Consider the following 17,916-nt stretch of genomic DNA (forward strand, 5'->3'; position numbering starts at 1 on the left):
AATCGCTTCTAGGTTCAAGAAGCTTGAATTGTTCAGACCAAAAATAATCAAGACAAATATCTCCATGCCTCAGTCTAGGTTGAAATAGGCTATGATTAACAATTATGATTTTATCATTATGAGGAAATTTCAAACACTTGTGAATAGTATAAGTGATCGCTTTCATGGAAGATACCCAAGGATGTCCCAACTTCACACAAAATTGATCGGATGTAGGAATGATAGTAAACTTAACATCTATGCATTTAGTGCCAACATCAATAGGAAGTGTTATATAACTAATAGCAGCACAAGAGAAGCCATAAAAAAATATAACTATCACATAAGTATAATCTTATATCACTTGATGCAATTGCAAACTATAAAGAAATTCTTTAGTTATCACATTAACCATGCAAGCAGGATCAATAAGGACTCCTCTAGTGGGTATACCTTTGAGTTTTGCACTTATGTATAATGGACCACTGGGTGCCTTAATGGTCTCACTAGGATCAAATGTTATGCACAAATCCTTAGAAGGTTCTTGTTGATCTACAAGTTTCACCATATTATTAGATTCTAGGCCAACATAACTAGGAGAGAAAACAAGATGTTTAGTTTCAATCACATTAGTGGAATGAGATGGTAAAGGATCAGTGAAAATTTGAAGATTTTGATTAGGAGGAGCTATAGATTTGTTTCCCTTATCGTTCACCCCTGTCACGGATATAGTATTGTTATCAATCAATTATTGAATCTTACTTCTCAATGAAAAATATTTTTCAGTATCATGACCAATCTAAAGATGATATTGACAAAAAGATCTAGTATAAAAGTAAGGGGAAGTATTTTTAGATGGATCAATTGGTTTGATTTGGGGAATTTTTAATACATTCTTTTGTATTAATTGAGACTTAATTCAATGCAAAGATTCATTCAAAGGAATAAACTTTTTTTCTATTTTAAATAATTTAGACAAAGGAGGCACACCTGTAGCACCTACGAGTTGACTATTGTTGTTGTTGTCATTGAATTTGATGAGTCCTTTGTGTGATTTGAACTTGTCAAAGGGTTGTTAAGCACTATCACCCTTATCACTTGGAGCCATGGAAAGAGATGATTGTTCCAATTGACTCACAGTCAGTTGATAATTGTGAAGTATAGTGCACAACTGCGGAAAGGAAGTAAACTTAGTTAAAAGAAGCTTATCCCTAATTGATTTTTGTAAATTAGCAATGAAAATATTTTGAATGTCTTGATCAGGCATAGGAAAAGAAATCTAAGAAAACAAATGCATATATCTACCAATAAAATCAATCACTTTTTCTTTAACACCTTATTTACAATGCATTAAATCAATCAAAGTAAATTTAGGACCAATGTTATTGTGAAATTGCTGAATAAAAGCATTATCCAATTGTTGAAAAGAAGTAATAGAATAAGGAGGCCAAAAACAATACCATTGCAAAGCTCTATCCCTTAATGTTCTAGTAAATTTTTTTGCTAAGAACCTTTGATCATGAGAAAAGTCACTACACAAAGTTTGGAATGTTTTAACATGAGTTAAAGGATCACCTTTTCCATTATAAAGTTCCAATTGAGGGACTTCTACATGTTTAGGAGGGACGACTCTAACAATGTCATGGGATAATGGGCTTGCAATATCAAATGTGGGCACATTATACTTTGATTGATTCATAGAAGCTATTTGTTCTTGTAAGGAAGATACTATTTGGGAAAGGCTATTGATTGTAGCTTCAGTAGAAGGATTGAAATTAGACATGTTGGATTGAGAGGGAGGAGTAACATTGTTGAATTAAGGAAGAGGTTGAGAATAAGGAGGTGGACCACTATGATAAGTGGGTTATGGAGAAGATTGGGTAGCACATGGAAGCCTATTGGGAGAAATGAAAGAATTGTGATTGAAGGAGTTGTCCGCTTGAATAATATTTATAGGTGGTGAATGTGATTGGGTAACAAGAGGAACATTCATGGTAGGAGGAATGAAAGAAGAGGTATTTCCCCCATGACTCCCATTCGTAGGTATGCCATTTTGGGTAGAATTAGCCATGATGTTTGATGTGAAGGTAGGAACACTAGTCATGGAAGTTGTCAAAGGAGTAGAATGATTAACTTGACTAGGAGGTTGTGTATAACCTAGTTTTTCAGCACAACTCTTCATAAGAATGCTATTAGAATCAACAATATGAGAAATACAACACAATATATCAACACCATGTTAATCACTTTGAATCATTATTTTTAATCCTTCAATCAATGGGAGAGCTTCACTATCCAGGTATTCTTGACTCATCCATTGTTGAAGATTGTCAAATTGATTGTCCATATTCGTCAATTGATCAATGTATACTCTAGTTAGTGATTCTCCCTCATTGTGAGAATTATCAAGAGGATAAACGGGAATATTTGAAGCATGGGAAGAAGCAACAATATCCTCATTGAAAAAGCTAGACAAATTAGGCTCCATTTCCTCGATAATCAAACCTTGGGCAGCCTTAATTCTATAACTTCTTCTAATGAGGATACTATAGGTAGGACTAATAGTAGTAAAACTCATGCACTAGGGAAAAGAAATTGGAAAGAATAATGCAATTGCCTAGGAATTTGAAATTTAAAATTAGGGCTTGAAAATGACCTCTTAATTTTAAAAGGAGAGAAAATCAAAATTAAAATTAGGGTTGTCCAAATTTAACCTCTTGCTTAAAATTTTAATATTTTAGAATGTTGAAATATTGAAGAAATCATTTTAATTTTAAAAAAATAGGGTATGTGTAGGGAACCACTTAATTTTAAAATTTAAATTGAAAATGAAAATGTTGAAATTCAGATTTGTTTCCGACCTTAGGGTGACCTAAAATCAATAAAATTTCACAAATATTTATAATTGTACCATAAAATACAATCAAAACAAGCTGCCAAAATTTGAGGAAAAAAGGTCGACCCCAAGTAGGTAGCGACTTGGTCCGAACACACAATCCGACCAACTTTTTGCCAAATTTTTCAGGGAAGCAAGATATTGTAATTTTAATGCAAATTCCAAAAAGATATGGAGATTGGAGATGTCGGGATATGCAAAATTAATCCTTGAAGGTCGAAATAGGACACACTTCGGATGTTTGATAAAAGGATTAATCGAAAGGACAACACAAAGGGCACACTTAAGGGCCAACTTTTATGTTGTTTAGAAGAAAGACAAGATGCTTTAGATTTAATTGAATCAATTAAATGCTTAAAGGGAAATGTGAATTTACATAAGATTAATTTAATTTAAAAAATTAGGGTTTGTTTCTTAAACTACTTAATTTTTAAAATTTAAATTTGAAATTTGAATGTTGCAAGGAGGGAAAGTGAATTTTGAAATTGAATCAAAGGCCCAAATCTAAAAATGAATTCAAGATCTACACATTCCACAATGTCAATTTTAAAATTAAAAATTAGGGTTTTGTAATTCAACCACTTAATTTAAAATTTTTTGAAAACTGAAAGTGTAAATGAAAACTTGAATTGCAAAAATTGAAAAGTTGTTAGATCTGAAACTATCAATCCAATTGAGACTGATGACAAGCTCAATTTTGAATCTAAAAATTAGGTTTTTTGTGCATTCAACCTCTAAATTTTTAAAAATTGCAAGGAAATTAAACTTGTAAATGAAAATTTGAATTTTAAATTGCATATACTCAGATCTGAAAATGAAAAATCAGAATTAAGGGTGTAAGGAGTTAGGTTCACAAAAATGTAAAGTGGAAAATTGGGAACCTTAGCCAAATTCTCCAAATAGAGGGAAAAGTGGGAACTTAACTAAGGTTCAATTTTCACTTGGGGGACTTTACATTCAAAAGAGGGGGATGAATCTACTAGATCTAATCCTAGAGGATGCAAGGATTGAATACTAAGAAGATTGGAATGGAATTAACCCTCTTTCATAAGTTGATTGATTGAATTAAGACAAAGTGTTGAAAATGGAGACAAAGTATGCAAAAACAGTGAGCTACAGATTCAGGATTCAGCTGTGCGCTTGGATATGAGGAGTTTGAGATGATTTAGAGTTGCTCCATGAAATACGATAGAAGTTGCAAGGACCGTGTGTTCGGATAGGGGTACCCTCCCATTGGTCCTCTAAACTTTTCGCGCATCATAAAGGGTTTTTTCGTCTTTGTGAATAAAGCTTAATTCCAGAAGTACAACTACATATCTATTTCCTGCACACAAAAAGAAAGGGAAATGTGTAGGGAATATAGGTTTGTCTTCAGATCTAATTCCTGAAGTACAACTACATACCTTTTTCCTACACACAAAAAGAAAGGGAAATGTGTAGGAAATAGGGGTTTGTCTTCAGATCAAACCCTAGTTTTGGAATTAACCAAGTGGTTGAAATAATGTAAATGAAATGACTAAAAGTAGAAATCGTCCTCTTTGAGGGGATGTTGAATTGAATGAAATTGAAGTGCTTATACCTCTTTGTGAAGTTTTGCTTGCCTTAACATGGAATTAGGGTTTTATGAAGTAGAATGTTGATCTCCTCTTCAATGCTTGAAAGCTTGTCTCTATTGCTGCTCCAAAGCTTGAAGGAAGACTAAAAATGCTTAATTTCTCTTGAATGCTTGAATGCTCGGATGATTGATAATGATTGATTATAGATTCGATAGGGTGTTAAATGAGAGGGGAAATCCCTCTTATATACTTTCCAATGGGTTTAATTGGTTGATTTTCTGACTTAGGCCGACATAGGGGGGATTTTCCCACTTTGGTTTGAGATGAGAACAAGGGAGGGCCCCCAAGATAGGTCCAAAATAAGAGATTCTGGGGCAGCACACCCCGATCCTGCCCTATTTTGGGGTAGGATCAAGGTGCAGGAAGAGTGCAGGATTGCATTGTAATATATTTTTTATGTGCATGAGCATATTTAGGTCTCATATTAGGCTGAGGGGCGCAAACACTAAAGCAAAGACCCAAATGTAGTAAAAAATTGTAAGGGGTGCAATTTTATGACGTTACACTATGACTTTGAGATTATCTATATTAAAGGAAACAAAAAATTGGGTAGTAGACGTCACAATAATGTCATGACTATAGTATATATATATTTCAAGTACTGAGTGCTTCAATAGTTGGTGGGTGATAGATATTACTAGTAGGTAAAAGAAGTCCTACAAATTAATCCTCAAAATCCAATATATGAGGGTTTCTGAATTGAAACTGATGGAATATTTAGGTATAAAGGCAGAATGTATGTGCCTGAATCCCTTGAATTAATGAAATCTTAACAAGGATAGATGCAAACATAAAAAATATCTTAATGCAATGATTGGATGAATAGTTTTGAGCCAAGGTTCTATAGATTCTCAACAGAAATATTAACAAAAATACTTGGGAATGTTAGATTCAATGAGAGTCCCAAAGACACTGAGAGGGGGGCGGGGGTGAATAAGTGTCTAATCGGTTAATTGAATATTTAAACTTATTTATAACTTTGCAACCCAAATCAATGTACCGGTAAACACGAAATAATGTAGTAAAGAGAAAATATAGAGACAACATAAATGCACACCATAACACACACTATTTTGGCGAGGAAACCCATGTGAGAAAAACCTCGGTGGGATTTGTGACCTACAGTATTTACTCACTGGCCAATATGAATAAATATTACTTACAATAGGGGCACGCACATGGAGGAAGGGCAACAGCCTAGAGCTCATTGCTCAAATGAAGAGTCTCACTGACTATAAAATGGATAATTAAATTCAATACAATGTACTGCTCAAAATAGCATTTGCAATGCTTGGTTCAATACCGGTTTAAGCTCAGTCAGATACCTTAACCAAAACCTTTCCCTATCTTTACATAACATCCTTCTATTCCATGCTATTACAAAAATGTCCTATATTATACAAAATGATCTATAAGATCTCATACATATATGAGTCTTTACAATACATCATGTCGGATTACAAATAATTAATTACAATTACAATACAATTCATATAAACAAAACTTTGTCTCATGTCGGCCTGAGTGCCGGTATACTTCATTGTCAGTGTAATCTGGATGTCAGTGAATGTGTCTTTGTTGTGCCTGTTGGTGACGGTGTATGATGTCTGTGTTGTCAGTGAACCTGTTCAATCTATTACCAGTTGGTTGTCATCAATGACAACATGAATCATACTCTCATTGAGTGTAGAATGCCAACAATCTCCCCCTTTTGCATTGATGGCAACACTCATGAGAAAAATCCAAAACTATTATCCAAAAATGAAATCCAAAATTTGATCCCAAAAAAGTGTGCTCCCCTAAGTAGGTGATCTCCTTTGTGCATTTATTTTTCTCCATACTACTCCCCCTTTGACATCAATGGAAAAGGATGTAAAAAAGAATTAAAGAATACAAAAATGCTACCTCATAGCCTATAACCGGTTGCTTACAAGTTGAAAAATGTCTCCCAGAATTAGATTCAGGCTCTGCATGAATTTTTTACTGTCAGAAAGAATGGTTTCTATTTGCTGAATCATTTCGATTAGATAGTGCATCTGTTGCTTTGGTAACCGTTCTCCTTGAATTATTTCCTTTGATAGCTTAACCCACTGAGTGATAAGATTGTCCAATCTTGGACCAATTTTTCTTTTTAGTTCCCGGGCCTTTAACCTTATCCTTGCTTTCTCTTTCTCAAGTTTCTCAATCTTTTTCTCATAAGCTGCCATTTCTTGTTCAAAAACCGAGATAAGTCCCGAAGAACCTATCATATTATCCGCAATGTCTTCTATCTCCTTCTATGTCTTCTTAATTTCCTCATCAATATCTTCAGTCAAGTGGTGAGGCTTGCTAGCTTCTCTTTACATCTCCTTATATTCCAAAATTGTTGAGTTAAGTACTGGTAATAGTGAATCCATGTGCCCAATACAGTCTTTTATGGGTTTTTCAAAGAATTCACCTTTCTCTTTATCTACTCTTTCCTTTACAATTTCCTCATTCACCTTATCTATGGTTAGAACATTATCAACAATAAATTTGGACAATGCGTCCAATTTACCTAAAGAATCCTCAATGTGATCTATCTTATAGGTTGGTGCAATCAACTTTAAGATAGGTAAAGTGTCATCAATAGTCTTAAATGCTAAGGCATTGCAATATGTTATCCTCTTAATAGAATCCAATAGAACATCTGTTACATTAGTGGGTCTGAATTCTCTAGTAGATGTGCTTGGTTTTGCAATAGATTTCCTTTCAACAGATACTTGCCTAATTGCTTTAACTATTTCTTCCTTATTTCCATCAATTGCTTCCTCTTTAGTTACATTTTTAATTGGTTTCTGTGTCTGTGTTATTACCTCAGCTTCTTTTGGTTTTTGAGTCTGTGTAAGTACCTTTGCAACTGCCAATTTCTCTATCTCTGGTTTCTCAGTGTTAGTTACCTTATCCTTTGCTAGTATCTTAGTGTTCTAAGAGTCAACACTATGTGCTGGTGACTCAGAGCTCTCACCGTTGTTAACATCGGTAGCCTTAACCTCTACAGTCTCTTTATCCACAACAATGTTAATATCTAGTGTATCTACATTCATGGTGAAAAGAATTTCAAAATCCAGGTTAGTGTCATCATGATTTACTTCTTCAGTTGCCTTAACCGGTTGATTGTCTATATGCACTAGTGTATCTGAAGTTATTGGCAGAGTATCCGATGTTGGTGGAGGAATGTTATCAGTAACCTTTATAACAGGTATACTACCAATTTTTCTTTTACCTTTGTCATTTTTGTATACCTTAGCAAAATATCTGTCCATTTTCTGTCTCTCCCTTTCCTCATTCTTTTATTTTTCAACAAAAATATGTCCCATTTGTTAGCAGTTTCATCAGAAATTTCTTTCACTCTACCAGCCATTAGGCTAACCTGTCGGTGTCCACTCACAAAAACTGGTTGGTTTGCTTCAGAAATTAGTTCATCAATTTCCTCTTGAGAATTTATAGGGTGCACTGCCAATAGTGCTTCAACTTTTAACTGTTTATCTTCCATCATTGATATTCTTTTAGCTTCTAATCTTAAATACAAGTCATTTGGCAGATCATCTAAAACTTCAATCAAAACCTTCTTATAGAAGTCTAAATGCAAAATTATACTAGCCTCTTTTGTGTCCTTGTCAGAATCTTTGAATGAATGATACAATTTATTTACATTGCAAATATTACCATCTTGTGCTATCTCATTTACCAGTTCCTCTGGTGTAAGGGTATCCGATGTCATAGGTTGTTGTTTCTTCTTTGGGGTTAGTTTCTTCTTAGGCTCCCTTACAGCCTCTTGCTTCTTCCTTAATGTCCTTGCCTTTTTAGGAGAAGGAGAAGGTACCGGTGAGGGTTTTCTCTTCTTCCTTTCAACTCTCTTGAACTCAACTGCTTTTCCACTGTCTGTATTTGAAGAAGTGACAACTGGTGAAATATGAGCTACTGGTTCCAATCCTTCCAGTTCACTAGTAGATATACCACTCAAGTTCTTTACATTTTCTTTGACCTCCGTAGCCATCTTGGATGCATCTCTAATAAATTTATCTCTTATTTATCTCTTCTTCTACATTGAAACAATACTCTCAATAGTCTCAGCACTACCAAAAATTTCATGAAGTGTCTTAGCATATGCTTCAAGAATATTTTGATCAACTTCATAACCCATTTCTATTATCCAAATAGTTCTAGGAGTAACACTTTCCATCCATGTTTCATCTTGTTTGATCACAAAGCATATTTTATTATCATACTTATTTGCTATGCTCTGTGGTATCCTTTCTCTAGCTTTCATCTTAGTTTGGAAGTTTTTGAAGTAGTCTGCTATAATATTGTCACTATTAAAGACCATACTGGTGATAGCTTCCATGATTTGTTTGCCTACTGGGATGTCATAACCAAAGTCCTTATGACCAGTGTCAGGTATCTCTTTGGTGAAGTAAAGCATAAAACACACAAGTAGGTTGCCAAAATGGAATGTCCCCTTCTTGTCACCCTTAATCTTTTTCAGGTTATCAACCAGTTCATCCTTAAGGCATTCACATATATCATTCCTAGCATTGTTCTTAACCATCTCATATGCACTACGAATATATAAGCTGGAAACAAAGTTTAGTCTATTTGTATGAGTTACTCTATAGCCAAGTACCATGCTCACATATCTCACATTTGTGCCACTAATGTCATTAAACCTGAGAGATATGTTGTCGGATGTAGCTCCGGTTAGGTCCATAATGTTGGCATTTTTAGTAGAAAGAGAGATTGTTGATATTCATTAAGGATATTGAGAAGGTTGTTGATATAACTGAAAAAGGATGATAACTATCGTTATAACATTATTTTGTCATTGATGTCAAGAAATTGATTTTTTGATTCAGTATGATGTTGGCATATCTTAAGAAGCATGTTTTGATGAGTATTAAGTGGTCGGTAAAAGACATAGAAATAATGTAATGAATAAGGGAAGAAATAAGTTATTCAATGAGCAACTGCTACCGAGTTAGACAATGATGAAATCATGATGTTTAGATTGTTTTGATATCCTACATATGTTGTTGATTGTAAGGTTAATACTATACTATGTCACCAAGCAAAGAACCTAGTTGGTAAACCCTAAGGAACCTAGTCGGTAAACCCTAAGGTTATCGATGTTGGTTAATGAAGGAGGAATGTCTACCAAGTAAAGTTTAGTATTTACCGAGTTGCAACCGAGTTATGATAGAGCGCATTGGATGGATAAAAGCATTATTTAATGAAAGACAATGATTAGCTAGAGTTGATTAAATGATTGGTATGCCGTGCATGAAGTTTGTTAAGGATCTATGGTAATGGAAGATCAGCAGGAAGATCTACAACTCAGATTGAACCGTAATAACCTTGTGCAAGTTCCGAGAAAGGAATGCAAGTCCCAAGGCAAGGTAAAACATTTTTCAGATCGAAGGATACATTGAACCTAGTCAAGATTGAAGATTTGATGGCTAAGATTGATCATGGGAAATGTGATCAAGGAGATTCAACGGTTAGCAAATTGTTTATAAATAAGGAATTGTTGATAAACAATGTATGTGGGAAAATGTAAGCATAGGGATGCTACATAGTGATTACCGAGCATAGAAGCTTGAAGACCTATTTGAATAATAGAGTAAGGAGCCCAACAGAGGGACAAGATAAGTCCTATGACTAGATTGTTTTGAGCAAATAAGAATCTGCTTTAGCATTTTAGATGTGAAGTTGCAGATATATTTTATTACTGTTATTTTGTAAGTGACATGAAATCTCTTAACCGAGTGGACTTAACAGTCTTATTTGTAAACCCTCTAGCAAGGTAACATTCTAAATGAGTGTTTGAAATCCTTTGACAAGGTCACTTCTAACAGAGTGAAGATCTTAACAGATCTGAGGGAAATCTCTTAACTGGGTCACATCTAGCAATGTGTTTGTAATCTTTAACATAATTTTCTTTTAACCGAGCATACTCTAGAAGAGTATATTTCTTAGTGGGTCCAAAATCCCATAGTGGTTTTTCCCTATTTGGGTTTCCACGTTAAATCTGGCGTTATATGTGTTATGATGATTATGTGTTTATGAGTTTGAATGTTTAGCAGTTTTTGGTTATATTGCTGAAGTTTAAGTTACCGAGGTTGAATTTGTTGATTTTATGGAAGTTTAAGTTTGTATCATTCACACCCCCCCTCTCATCTTGTTAGCTATTGGCATCAGAAATTTACATTTAGTATTAGAAATTGACAATTGGTATCAGAGCTTTGGAATTCGGAAGAAAAAAGTTTAAAGGTACTTGAGGCAAAGATTCAAAGATGTATAAAAGGGATGCACCAAAGCTAGACAAGTCAAGTTTCTCCACATGGTAGAAAAGAATGAAACTGCACCTATCAAGAATTGGAGAATATGCAACATATTATCTGGAGAATGATTACATTGCACCCAGCACCAACCCAATGACCTTGGAAGAGATAAAGGAAAAGCAAGAACATATTCAAGCTATGATTGAAATAACATCAGCATTGACCGACTCGGAGTTTAGTGACCTAGAAGGCTATAATGATGCAAAAGCAATGTGGACCAAGCTCATATCTGTGTATGGCGGTGATGAACATGTTCAAAGAACAAAAGTAGATAGTGTAAGATGATAACTTGAATCCATGAGAATGAATGAAGGTGAGAACATAACCCAATACAGTACAAGGTTAAAGGAGACTGTCAATCAAATTAAAGGAGCAGGAGGAACTATTGAAGAAAACGATGTAACAAGTAAGTTGTTGAGAACCCTTCTACCTGTTTATGCAATTTGAGTCTCTGCAATCAATGTATTGATGTCTGTACCTAACATTCCAGTTTCTTTGGATGCTACTATTGGTAAGCTACATGCATTTGAGTTAAGTAATTTTGACAACAGTGGGTCTTTGGTAAATAAAGTAGAATCTGCATTTAGTTCTTTTCATATTGGTGAATCTGATGATTCCAATGATAGAATGAGTAAGTACTCTGAAGGGAATCACAGTGGAGCAAGTGAAAGATTTCACAATAATATCGAAGAAGTACACAAACTATATGAGGAAATCAAGAAGCAAGAAGAGTTTGAAGCACTATTGGCCAGAAGGTTACCGAGAGGAAAAGGTAAGTATAAAGGAAAGCTACCTTTAAAATGTTTCAATTGTGATAAAATAGGACATATGGCTTCTAACTGTCCTGACAAAGAATCTAGTGAAAAGAGAGAATATCGAGATAACAGGAAGAAAGACAACCAATACAGACGAAATCGAGACTTCAGAAGGAGAGACAGAAAAACATGCCTAGTAGCTAATGAGGAATCCAACGATGACAAATCTGATCAAACAGATACAGAGGAAGCTGTTTATGTGGCTATTAAAGATGGATCTGATGAAGAAAGGTATGAAGAAAAATCCCTAGTATCTCTCATAAATAATAATGATTCTTGGATCATAGACAGTGGATCCTCACATCACATGACAGGTGATAAACACAAGTTTGTTAAATTAGAAGACTATGATGGAGGCTATGTAAGATTTGGTAATGATGCACCATGTTTGATTAAAGGTAAAGGATCTATAACACTTCTTGACAATGCTAAATGTGATGATGTATACTGGGTTGAAGGTTTGAAATACAATTTGTTGAGTGTAGCACAGCTAAACAATACAGGATACCAAATAGAATTTCAGAAAGGAATTGTCAAAGTTCATGACAAGCATGGAAAGTTAGCTACTACCGGGACACAAAAAAAAGGTAATACATTTCATCTTGACTCAACTCGGAACAAGTGTCTTTATGCAAAGATAGATGATACCTGGTTATGGCATAAAAGGTTTTGTCGTGTAAATTTTGATAATCTAATCAAAATAAGTAAGAAGCACCGAGTAAGAGGTCTACCAAGTCTGGAAAAACCTGAGAATACTATATGCCGAGGATGCCAGATGGGTAAGATGACAAGATCAAGCTTGACAAGTAGGTCCTACACTTTTAAAGGAATTTTAGACCTAGTTCACACTGATCTTTGTGGTCCCATGAAAGTTCAAAGTTATTATGGTGATAAATATTTCATATTGTTTGTGGATGATTACTCAAGGATGATGTCAATTATGTTTTTAAAAGAAAAATCAGAAGCTTTTCAAATGTTCAAATGGTACAAAGCAAGAGTTGAAAATGAAACAGGAAGACAACTGAAATGTCTTAGATCTGATAGAGGAGGAGAGTACACCTCTGATGAATTTAACTTATTCTACAATGATCATGGTATAAAAAGGCAAGTGTCTACATTGAGAATACCTCAGCAAAATTGGATTGCTGAGAGAAGAAATAGATCAATTGCGGATTGTGCCAGAACCTTGATGATAGAAAAGAGGATACCTCAAACATTTTGCAGAGAAGCAATCAGCACTGTAGTTTACACCGTGAACTGAGTTCAACTGAAGAAAGGAACTATGAAGACACCATATGAGATCTAGTATGACAAGAAACCTAATGTAAGTTATTTTAAAATCTTTGGAAGTAGATGCTATGTTCACAAAGATGATAGAAATGAAAAGTTTGATCAGAAAAGTGAAGAAGGAACATTTCTTGGTTATTCTTCTAGAAGTAAAGCATTTAAATGTCTGATCAAATCATCTAACAAAATAGTAGAAAGTGTAAATGTGAAAATTGATGAATTTTTAGAAAGAAATGATAAAGGAAATTCCAAAGAACCAGAAGATTATGAAGATTTTGTTTATGTTCAACCAAGAAGTCCTATCGAGAAAGCTGCTGAATAAAATGAAGATAATGTCCAGTTACCGAGTGATGAAGAAGATCATACAAAACCTACTGAGCCTATATTAGCCAAATATGTCAGAAGATATCATGCATCAAGTCAGATTATTGGAGATAAGGATGATCTAGTGATGACAAGGAACAAACTGAGACAGAACATGTCTGATATCTGAATTTGAACCGAGAATAGTAAAAGAGGCATTTAACAGTGAAGATTGGGTAAATGCTATGACAGAAGAGATTGATCAAATCAAGAATAATGACACATGGACACTGATCCCAAGAACAAAGGACAAAATGTAATCAGTACTAAGTGGATTTTCAAAAACAAGCTAAACGAAAAAGGTGAGGTCATTCACAACAAAGCAAGACTAGTTTGCAAAGTTTATGCTCAAGAAGAAGGAATAGATTATGGTGAGACCTTTGCACCTATGGCTAGACTTGAGGGAGTAAGAACATTGTTGGCATATGCTGCTTTCAAAAATTTCAAGGTATATCAAATGGATGTTAAATCTGCATTTTTGAATGGTATACTAGAAGAAGAAGTTTATATTGAACAACCTCAAGGATTTGTTGAAGACAAGAGTAGAGATCAGGTATGTAAACTAAACAAAGCTTTACATGGTCTAAAACAAGCACCTAGAACATGGTATGAGAGACTGCACTCTTACTTGATCAAGATTGGTTTTATAAGGACAAGTGAAAATAGCAACATGTACATGAAGAAGGATGAGCACAATGGAATACTGATCTCAGCCATATTTGTTGATGATATTATTTTTTGTGGTAATGACTCCTTATGCAAGAACTTTGGAAATGAAATGAGCAATGAATTTGAGATGTCATTAATCAGTGAGATAAAGTATTTTATAGGTTTACAGATACTGCAAATGAAAGATGAGATTTTCATTACTCAATCCAAGTACATAAAGGAAATCTTGAAGAAATTTGGAATGGAGGATTCTAAACTAGTAAGTACTCCTATGACTACTAACTGTAAACTATCAAAGAATGATGAATCTGCATCTGTTGATGAGACACTTTACCGATCTATGATTGGGAAGTTGCAATATGTTGTGCATAGTAGACTGGATATAGCACATGCAGTAGGTATTGTTGCAAGATTTTCTGCAGATCCCAAGGAAACCCATATGACAGCAATCGAGAAAATTTTCAGATACTTGAGAGGCACTGAAGATTATGGCTTAGTATATGAAAAGAGGAATGATTTTGATTTAAAAGTTTATACTGATACTGATTGGGTAGGCAACATAGATGACAAGAAAAGCACAAGTGGTGGAGCTTTCTTTTTGAGAGAAAGACTAGTAAGTTGGCTTTGCAAGAAACAAGGATGTATCTCACAGTCAACAGCAGAAGCTGAATATGTTGCTGCAGCATTGAATTATACCAATATAGCATAGATCAAACAACTGTTGGAAGGTATAAATGAAAAGGTTACCGAGCTAGTAACTATATTCTGTGATAATACTAGTGCCATTAACGTTTCAAAGAATCCGATAATGCACTCCAAGACAAAGCATATCTCTATAAAGTATCATTATCTCAGAGAAGAAGTTCAAGACAAGAAAGTTGTGCAGGAATATATCAGTTCAAAGGAGAAAATAGCAGACATCTTTAGAAAGCCACTGCCAAGGGACACTTTTGAGTATCTCAGAAGCAAGTTAGGGGTCCTACCCCTATATTCTACTCACTGATAGAGTTTGGTGAAAGCATCAATCCGATGAATCTACAGAATATTATGTGTAGATTGATGTTGATTTACACTTTAGGAGGTCGCCTAAAGTTGTGCAGGAAATATTGAATAAAGACAAGTTGCTCTGACCGAGACTGAGATGATACACAGCAAGGCAAATCACTTCACAGAGGAAGAAATCATGATTTAGTTCTTTTACTTTTTGGCATTGTTTTCAAAGGGGAAGAAGACTAAATGGTATAATCCTAAATGAAGAAGAAGAATAATGACAGGGGGAGAAGACTTTCAGAAGAAGTCTACAACTCAAGGATAACAGGAGAAGTCTAATAGCAATCTGAATCCAAATCAATTTGAATATCTTGTAGGTATTACCATTTACAAGTTGGTTTTGCCATAAATGCCAAAGGGGGAGATTGTTGGCATTTTTAGTAGAAAGAGAGATTGTTGATATAACTAAAAAAGGATGATAACTATCTTTATAACATTATTTTCTCATTGATGTCAAGAAAATGATTTTCTGATTTAGTATGATGTTGCCATATCTTAAGAAGCATGTTTTGATGAGTATTAAGTGGTCGGTAAAAGACACAGAAAGAATGTAATGAATAAGGGAAGAAATAAGTTATTCAATGGGCAACTACTACTGAGTTAGACAATGATGAAATCTTGATGTTAAGATTGTTTTGATATCCTAAATATGTTGTTGATTGTAAGGTTAATACTATACTATGTCATCGAGCAAAGAACCTAGTCGGTAAACCCTAAGGAACCTAGTCAGTAAACCCTCAGGTTATTGATGTCGGTTAATGAAGGCGAAATGTCTACTGAGAAAAGTTTAGTATTTACCGAGTTGCAACCGAGTTATGATAGAGCGCATTGGATGGATAAAAGCATTATTTAATGAAAGATAATGATTAGCTGGAGTTGATTAAATGATTGGTATGTCATGCATGAAGTTTGTTAAGGATCTATGACAATGGAAGATCGACAAGAAGATCTACAGCTCAGATGGAACCGTAATAACCTTGTGCAAGTTCCAAGAAAGGAATGCAAGTCCCAAGGCAAGGGAAAACATTTTTCAAATTGAAGGATACATTGAACCTAGTCAAGATTGAAGATCTGATGGCTAAGGTTGATCATGGGAAATGTGATCAAGGAGATTCAACGGTTAGCAAATTGTTTATAAATAAGGAATTGTTGATAAACAATGTATGCGGGCAAATGTAAGCACAGGGATGCTACATAGTGATTACCAAGCACAGAAGCTTGAAGACCTATTTGAATAACAGAGTAAGGAGCCCAGCCGAGGGACAAGATAAGTCCTATGACTAGATTATTTTGAGCAAATAAGAATCTGCTTTAGCATTTTAGATGTGAAGTTGCAGATATATTTTATTACTATTATTTTGTAAGTGACAGGAAATATCTTAACCGAGTGGACTTAACAGTCTTATTTGTAAACTCTCTAGCAAGGTAACATTCTAAATGAGTGTTTGAAATCCTTTGACAATGTCACTTCTAACAAAGTAAAGATCCTAACAGATCTGAGGGAAATCCCTTAACCAGGTCACATCTAGCAATGTGTTTGTAATCTTTAACAGGATTTTCTTTTAACCGAGCATACTCTAGAAGAGTATATTTCTTAGTGGGTCCGAAATCCCATAGTGGGTTTTCCCTATTTGGGTTTCCACGTTAAATCTGGTGTTATATGTGTTATGATGATTATGTGTTTATGAGTTTGCATGTTTAGCAGTTTTTGGTTATATTGCTGAAGTTTAAGTTACCGAGGTTGAATTTGTTGATTTTATGGAAGATTAAGTTTGTATGATTCACCCCCCCCTCATCTTGTTAGCTATTGGCATCAGAACTTTACATTTAGTATCAGAACTTAACACATAACACCCTTGTTAGGCATCTTCTTTGTTTTGTCAGGCCTACTACCAGTTGAGGGTAAACCAGTAATTGCCTTGATTACTTCCTTTGAGATTTTAAAAATAGAGTTTGGCCACATAAACTCTCCATGAACTCTTCTCAGTACAAGACAAACTACTTCCTTCATAAATTCAAGTATGTTTAGAATTTCAACAAATCCTAGGTCTCCTACAATCTTGTGCTCCGGTTTAACCAAACCTTGTTCATCAGTAGTAACATCATTGTACATGTTCTTCAAATCATCAGTCCCTAAATTTTTTCCGTTGCAGTGAATGTAGATTCTAGGGTCTTCAGCAAAAGCGACTCCCTTCGAAATTTTTGAAAAATCTCTTATAGAATCATCTTGCTTGGAAATTTTAGGGATGTTCTTAAACACAGGCCTAGGGTGCTTAATTTTTTCTACCACAGTAGGGTTTGCAATAAACTCAGGTGCAGAAGATGAAGATGCCATTTCGAAATATAAATACCTCTTGCTTGAAATCTTGAATGCCTGAAAAACACTTTTCTGCTTCTCCTTTTGATGCCTTTTCTCAATTTAGCGCTCTCTAAATGCTTGGATGCTTGGTGGTTTGAAATGAAGGTTTTCCGATGCTTTATAACCAAAAATTTCTTCAAAAACCGCATTAAACGCTTGTCGGTTAAGTGAAATATTAACACATCTGCCAGTAAAGAAGAAATTTGTCTTCTTACCATCAATCGAGGGTAGAATGCATGATTTTAAACTTGCTACCATACCCCCTAAGGATTATTCCTTAGTTAGATGAAGAATTTCCTATCGGTGGAGGGTTACTCTATTCTACTGGTGTAGAGACAGATTCATCGACTCTCTAATCTCTCTTCTTAATCCATTGTTTTGAAAATTCTTGCTTTATTTGATTTACCTTTTCTTTTCCCTTCTCATTTGATCCTTTATTGTTTTCCGGTATAGTCTTGCTTCTACAAAATTTTGCAATATGCCCAATCTTGTTACATACATAACAAGTTACATTATTCCTCTG

The sequence above is a fragment of the Cryptomeria japonica genome, chromosome 11 (assembly GCF_030272615.1).
Source record: "Cryptomeria japonica chromosome 11, Sugi_1.0, whole genome shotgun sequence".
NCBI lineage: Eukaryota > Viridiplantae > Streptophyta > Pinopsida > Cupressales > Cupressaceae > Cryptomeria > Cryptomeria japonica.